At 41.5% G+C, this 6954-nt stretch overlaps 1 long non-coding RNA gene across 1 annotated transcript in view; it reads left to right on the top strand.

Annotated features, from left to right (window-relative positions):
• The first annotated feature begins 1140 nt into the window (after positions 1-1140).
• Positions 1141-6954, top strand: part of LOC119036440 (uncharacterized) — a 110066-nt gene continuing 104252 nt past the window's right edge. The window contains exon 1 of the long non-coding RNA XR_005079992.2: positions 1141-1302. This is a non-coding gene — a long non-coding RNA (uncharacterized LOC119036440). The remainder of the gene's footprint in view (positions 1303-6954) is intronic.

Here is a 6954-nt window from a genome sequence, read left to right as displayed (position 1 = left end):
TACAGTGTAAAGTGAAGGTCGCTGGTAGTTCATAGTCACACTATTTAATGTATACAAATTTTGTAAGTCAGGGAACCAGGACTAGAACCTAGCCCCAGGTTCTAGTCCTGGTTTTGTCTTGAACTCCTTGTACCTTTGGCCTAATTGTTTTTAATTCAGTCTTCTCATTTATAAAATGAGGACTCTGGCCCTGGTGAGCTCTGAAGTTCTTTTTACCTTTAGCCTTTTCAGTCTAGGATGCCCTTCCTTCTATTTCTTTTCTTTTCTTTTCTTTTCTTTTCTTTTCTTTTCTTTTCTTTTCTTTTCTTTTCTTTTCTTTTCTTTTCCTTTCCTTTCCTTTCCTTTCCTTTCCTTTCCTTTCCTTTCCTTTCCTTTCCTTTCCTTTCCTTTCCTTTCCTTTCCTTTCCTTTCCTTTCCTTTCCTTTCCTTTCCTTTCCTTTCCTTTCATTTCCTTTCCTTTCCTTTCCTTTCCTTTCCTTTCCTTTCCTTTCCCTTTCTTTCTTTCTTTCTTTCTTTCTTTCTTTCTTTCTTTCTTTCTTTCTTTCTTTCTTTCTTTCTTTCTTTCTTTCTTTCTTTCTTTCTTTCTTTCTTTCTTTCTTTCTTTCTTGTTGGAAAATACACAGCTAAATAATGGGCAGGCTTTGAATCATGATAATTGCATTGCTTCTTGTACCTCCACCACCATGACACCCGCATTCTCTCTAGAGAATCTTATTAATATGACAGGTATAAATGGAGAAAAGGTCTTAAATGTTGAGGCTCCTCATCTCCAATCTAATATGTTCCAGTCACATTTCACTGGTTGGTAGATTAGTTATTATTTCTAAATTGCAAGCAACAGAAACTAACTCCAAATTGGTAAGCTACTACAATAATAGCTTCCAGTGAATCACACCTCCCTGTAGCCACTTTGCTCGGTGAGATTTCTTTGCCACGCCTTCCATTCACAGCTGAAGGCTATTTCCCATCCCTCGAATCTGGGCTGGTTTTAAATTACCTTTGACCAATAGAATGAGGTGGAAGGGAAGTTGCAACTTCTGCTTTTGTTCTCTCAGAACATTTCCCCATTGTTTGAGGAAGCCCAACGTGGCTTATTGGAGGATGAGAGGCCACATGGAGAATTTAGGGGTCCTAGCTGACAGCTGCAGCGAGCAGCAAGTGAGTGAGGCAATCTGAGCTCAGCCAGCCCCCAGCAGATCTGCCTACTCACTGCAGATGCTTATGTGAACGCAGCAGGCACCACATGGAGCAGACAGACACCATCCCAGCTGAGCCCTACCCTGATTGCCCATCTATAGAATTGTGAGTAAATAAATGGCTCTTATATTAAAGCTGTTAACTTTTAGAGTGGATTGTTATGCAACAAACCACTAACTAAAGTAGAAAGAGAATTAATTGGAAGGTTATGGGGTTATTTGAAGGATTAAAAGACAAGCTGAAGAACCGAAGACTTTGTAGGAGACATTGTTCATTAGTTTTCCCGGGGGACCACTTCCGGAAAGAATGAACTCTGTTTCTTTTGTTCTTGTTGTTGTTCTGCTAAAGATTCAGAGTCCTGGGGGGCAAATTTGATGGGGCACATGTCCGTCCAATGGATGTACTGATGGATGAGAGGAGAATCTGGCAGAAGGAGCTTCCAGGTTCCTTTTAAGCTTTTGTAGTGAGGGAGGCAGACACTTGGACTTACCTTCCCCCAATTGTACATGGTTACTTCTCCTAAAAGAAACCAGCCTGCTGCCCAGGAGAGGGAATGGGTGATGGACATCTTCAAAATTACAGGTGTCCACTATACTCACTTCTCTTTCCTGATGGGGATTTTAAACCACTTTAGGTATATAAAATTTGTTATTTCAGAGCAAATAAGTTTGTGAGAAATCAAAGGAATTTTATTCTCTTGGAACAGACATACCAGTCAATTTATGGAGAGAAATTGCATCTTAGAATGAGAAGGTTAAAAGTAAAAAGGACTTCAGACCTTATCAAATCCTCATTTTATAAATGAGACTGAATTAAGGCCAACAGTACCTGAAGTTCATGACAAAACCAGGACAGGAACCTGTTAGGTTTGCAGTTTGCATGTTCCTTTCCTTGTGGATATTGTCTTAGCAAGGACTCCTTGGGGGTCTCTTCAAGGCACCTCCTAGCTCCCTTCCCAACACCCATCACCTCTTTCCCACTCCCAGACACATTCAAAGGTACTCAGACCAGTACTGCTGTGGGCCCATCTGAACCTGAAAAACCAGAGGAGGTCGATGTCCTAAAACGCAAGCCAGCTGCCCTTGAATCAAGATAACACTTGCTGTCAGGACTCAGAAACTCTCAGAACTTTGGTTTGGTGGCAGCTACACGTTATATTTTCTATTTGTTTTAAAACTCTTTGGGGTTTTTTTTGAAGGATATTTGTATAAAAAATAGCATCTTTGCTTTCCTGTTGGATCCTGAAGCATATTGTCCCTCCAAAGTTCTAATCGTGTTGGTGAGACGTGTGGATTCGATGGTGTCACAGGGGATTAAGGCGTCTGAGAAAGAATGGCCGTTGAAGAATCTCAAACTGCATAAACATAGAGCTGTTGAGGAGAAAGACCCTGATTATTTTTATGAAAAACCATTGCAAGAAATTGAAAGAAAAAAGTAGTAATGGACAAGAACATATAGCAAGCAATTATGATAAAATAAATTGACTTTAAAGAATATTTAGATCTCTGGTCTGGAGAGAAACATAAGAACTAGGAACAGTGGTCAGGGTTGAGGGAAAGGTGGCCAGAGACTGGGGTAGGAGAGAGATGTTTCCATTTTGAACCATGTTTTTGAAGCGATACCTGTTCAAAAATAACTAAGTGAAAACAAAATAAGTGTGGAGTGCTACAAACAAGTTGGAGGGAAAGAGTTATAAAGACATCTCCCCGCCCTGGCTGGTGTAGCTCAGTGGATTGAGAGCAGGCCTGTGAACCAGAGGATCACGTTCAATTCCCAGTCAGGGCACATGCCTGGGTTGCAGGCCAGTTCCCAGCAGGGGACGCACTCGAGGCAACCATACATTGATATTTCTCTCCCTCTCTCCTTCCTTTCCCCTCTATAGATAAATAAATAAAATCTTTATTAAAAAAGACATCTTTCTTAGCTTTCTTCTCTTGACTTAAGTGATGTAGAGTTTTCTTTGGCTAAAATTTTCTTGTCGCTACCCATAAGCATTTTCTTTTTTTACCTAAGATATCTTATTTCAGTATTTTCTATCTTGGTACTAACTGATTTTTATTATCCTGAAGAGTCTGTGATGAATAGATAATATTCCATTTTCCATCTCTCTAGTCTTCTTGCACAATATTTGATATTTAAAAGATAGGCTCCCAACCCTAAGCCCCTTATTTTATTCATAGTTCTCTTACCTCTTAACATGTGGTCATCACATGTGGTGGACCAATTTCGTCCACTCAAAAGGTAGATTATTCTGCTGTTTGTGGGCTGTTTCAGTGTGTAATGGAGTAAATCAGTGTTTGGGAGGAAGGTTTTACGTTGGCACATATGCAGATAGCCGTTCTTGGTGGGTGCAGCTTAATGGAGATTTTTCCATTTTGAAAGACATGATTTTTGATGTTTCTGCCATGGTTTTGTCTCCTCTGGAAATAATACCAGGTTGCCATTATTTGTGATAAGAGAGAGACTGTAGGAAGAAAGGATGTTGGCTTCAAGGTAAAGATTTTGGCAGATCCAACGCCATCTCATTGGTTACAGAGCCTTCCTGGAAAGCGTGCAATTATTCAGCTGGCACAGCACAATTAAGCAAACAAACCATTTAGTCTCTCTATTGATAGTCCATTGCAGAGGGATGGGGGTGGCTCGGGAGATTGGAAATGGGAGCTGTAGCCTTTGCCCTCCATGTCGGTGTTTGGATCTATTCACTGGGGCAGTGACCACGTTGCGTCTCCATCTGACGGCTGGGCAGTGACCTGTGTGAAACAGATTGGTGGTTTCAGGCCCATGGTGAGGCGGGCGCCTTTCAACATCCAGGATCCCAGCTGGCAGAGTATATGTGAGGATTATACCGACACGATCCTATTCAGTTTGTGCCTTAGTGAAATTCATATTGTGAAAATCCTGCTTGCAGTAAAGTGAGCCTTAGAATACCTTTTAAAGCTCTGAGTGAAGGTCTCAGCCTCCTACTGAATGTGATGATTAGCACACTGGGCTTGCTTGCCTTAGCTTAGAGGCTTTAAGGATCTTTAGGGTCATCAGATGTCTGTGGGTTCTCTGCCATGTGTGAATGCTGGGGTGATACATCCACTCACTCTCAGTGCAGACTGCCAGAAGAAACCCAGTATGTGGGTACAGGATTCTGTTTACATTTGGTACCAAATCATGGCACCTCTTGGTAGTTTTAGGTTGACTGAGGCTTCTTGTAAGTACAACAGATGTGCCTATAAAATATGTGCCTAGAAAAGATGTGCCTATGAAGTGCCATTCTGACCTCAGGTATTTCTTAACTTGGGCCTGAGGGCCATGTTGATTGACCCACTGGACTTCCCTAGCATTTTCACTTTTAAAATCTTAATATTTGACAACTTTCTTCTATATGTACATACATGTACACACACACACACACAAATATACTACTATTACTTTTTCTGGTTGGAGGGAGAAATCTAGATCTGAGCCTCAGATAGATAAGCTTTTCAAAACTGAATGTGCCCTGGATGGTATGGCTTAGTGGATTGAGTGTTGGCCTGAGAACCAAAGGGTCGCTGGTTTGATTCCTAGTCCAGGGCACATGCCTGGGTTGTGGTCAGTCGCCAGTCGGAGGTGTGCAAAAGGCAACCACACATTGGTGTTTCTCTCCCTCCCTTCCCCTCTGTCTGAAAATAAATAATTGAAATCTTTTTAGAAAAGGCCCTGAATGTGATACTCACACCAGGAACACATGTGTGAAATGCCACCCTTGCCACCTGACACCTGCATAACCCCGCGGTGCAGGCACCCCCTTGCTTTATTCCTCTTGACACTTAGGAAATGCCCACATTAGTCCCTGTTTTCCCTAACCCAAAGAAATGCAAAGAAGATTTTGCTTTTGTGAAACAAGTTAAAAAGTGAAGCTAGTGTTCAGTGTTTGTTTTGCAGTGATCCGTTATAGAGGCGGGTGAGCAGCGAGTGGTCGCCAAGCCCTTCCCCGAGGACCACTCTCAGCCTCTCAGCATCAGGCCACCTTGACTTTGACTTGTGTCTCTGAGCATCTGTGCTTTGTCTTGGTTTGGCTGTGCACCCCTTAGCAAGATGCGCTTCTTTATGCCTTTTTGGCTTTGGGAGGTGCTAGGTATGCAGCAAGTGGCACCGATGGGTGAGTTCTGATGGTGGTAGTGGGAAAAGTCACCCTGCTACTTACTGTCAGTCACGTCTTTCTGAGGAGGAGCCCTCGTGGCCACTTAGTGAGAAGGGGGCCCCGCGATTGACTTTAGGGACTGCTTTCTTGGGGCTGCCGTCATGTTGTTTGTCAGATCAGGGTGAGCCTACCGGTTCTGGCCTGGCTGTGGGGGCCGGGGGGCTGATGGAAGGGTTGAAGCGAGTGGTTAGCCTCTGAGTGGAAAACAGGTGCTCACCTAGTCCAGCATGTGGTATTTATTTATCTATTTTAAAGATAATCATGGGCTCTTAACTTTCTTTTGAGTCCCTGTGAGCAGGAGATCACTATGACAAAAATATTTATAAAGCTTCTTGGTTTTCCTGGCAGAAGAAAATGAACACAAGGAGAAAGGTAAAGGAGAAATAGTGGGCTGGGACCCTTTTTCTTCTGCCCAGCCCGATGGGATGAGAGGACCACTAATTCCCTGGCCATGGAATATGTACCTATACATAAGTCTGAGGTGGTTGGGGACACAATGGGGTGACATTTGTGACAGCCCTCTTTATCTATGACATAGTATGATGTCAAGGGTTGGCTTGTTTTGTTTTTTTTTACTTGATTAAAGTTTATTCTTTAAACTGCAAGGTATCACTTAAATATAAAACTGAACTGGAAGAGGGTGAAGTTGGATCTTTCTGTTGACGAGAAAATTATTGACTCTGATAAACTCATCAGTGAATCACAGAAACAGTGGGATGTTTCTTCAACTTCTTTGCTGAAGGCTGTGATGATTCTTTCTGCACATTATTTGAGAAGAATCTTGTGGGAGGTTATAGAATTGATTCACTGGCTCTCAGGAAGACTGATTTTATCTCCTAAGGTGGGCAATAAATGTTTTTATTTAGTTGAGAAGAGAAAGGCTGGATAACTTCCTCTTTACCACTACTCGTAATTTTTGAGCAGTAAAATTACACATTGTGCTTTACAGCGAGGTTTAGGGGAGAGTGTTGTGTATACTGAGCTAGCCCTTTTCATGTGAGAGCGTAAAATAGAGAGAAGCAGCTGGTCTTTCCTGACTTCAAATTTGCAATGTTCCAGGCCCCAAGAATAAACTTTCCTGTTAAGAGGAAAGAAATTGGACAGGTACCTTAAAACACACAAAATTAATTCTAGCTTTAAAGCTTTTATGCAGATATTCTAAACTTGCATAGGCTACCAATAATTTTAGGAAAAGTGGGTAGATTTAGGCTATATGACTTTTTCTTAGTTGATGGGTGTAAATGTGTATGAGAACTATTTGCTTTTCGTGTAAAAGTGGATCTGTTGACATAATATATACATATACATATACATATACATATACATATACATATACATATACATATACATATACATATACATATTTTAAAGCTGGGAGATAAGCCGGCATGATAGCCTTCACTCAAAGTTGTCTTTTCTTGAGAATTTAAATTTGGTCAAACATGTTACTGTGAGATGAGTCACAATTTGAAATATTTTACGTAGATTTCTTTCTGAGTTTGTATTAGAGTGGGTTTGTAAAGGGGAATTGAAAGTAAATGTCAGTAGACTGGAGAGCGAGATGGAGAGCTGCTAGTGTGGAA

Source organism: Artibeus jamaicensis, unplaced genomic scaffold, assembly GCF_021234435.1.
Source record: "Artibeus jamaicensis isolate MK-2021 breed Jamaican fruit bat unplaced genomic scaffold, CSHL_Jam_final contig_797, whole genome shotgun sequence".
NCBI lineage: Eukaryota > Metazoa > Chordata > Mammalia > Chiroptera > Phyllostomidae > Artibeus > Artibeus jamaicensis.
The sequence above is the reverse complement of the archived record's forward strand: the minus strand, read 5'-3'. Positions and strand labels throughout refer to the sequence as shown.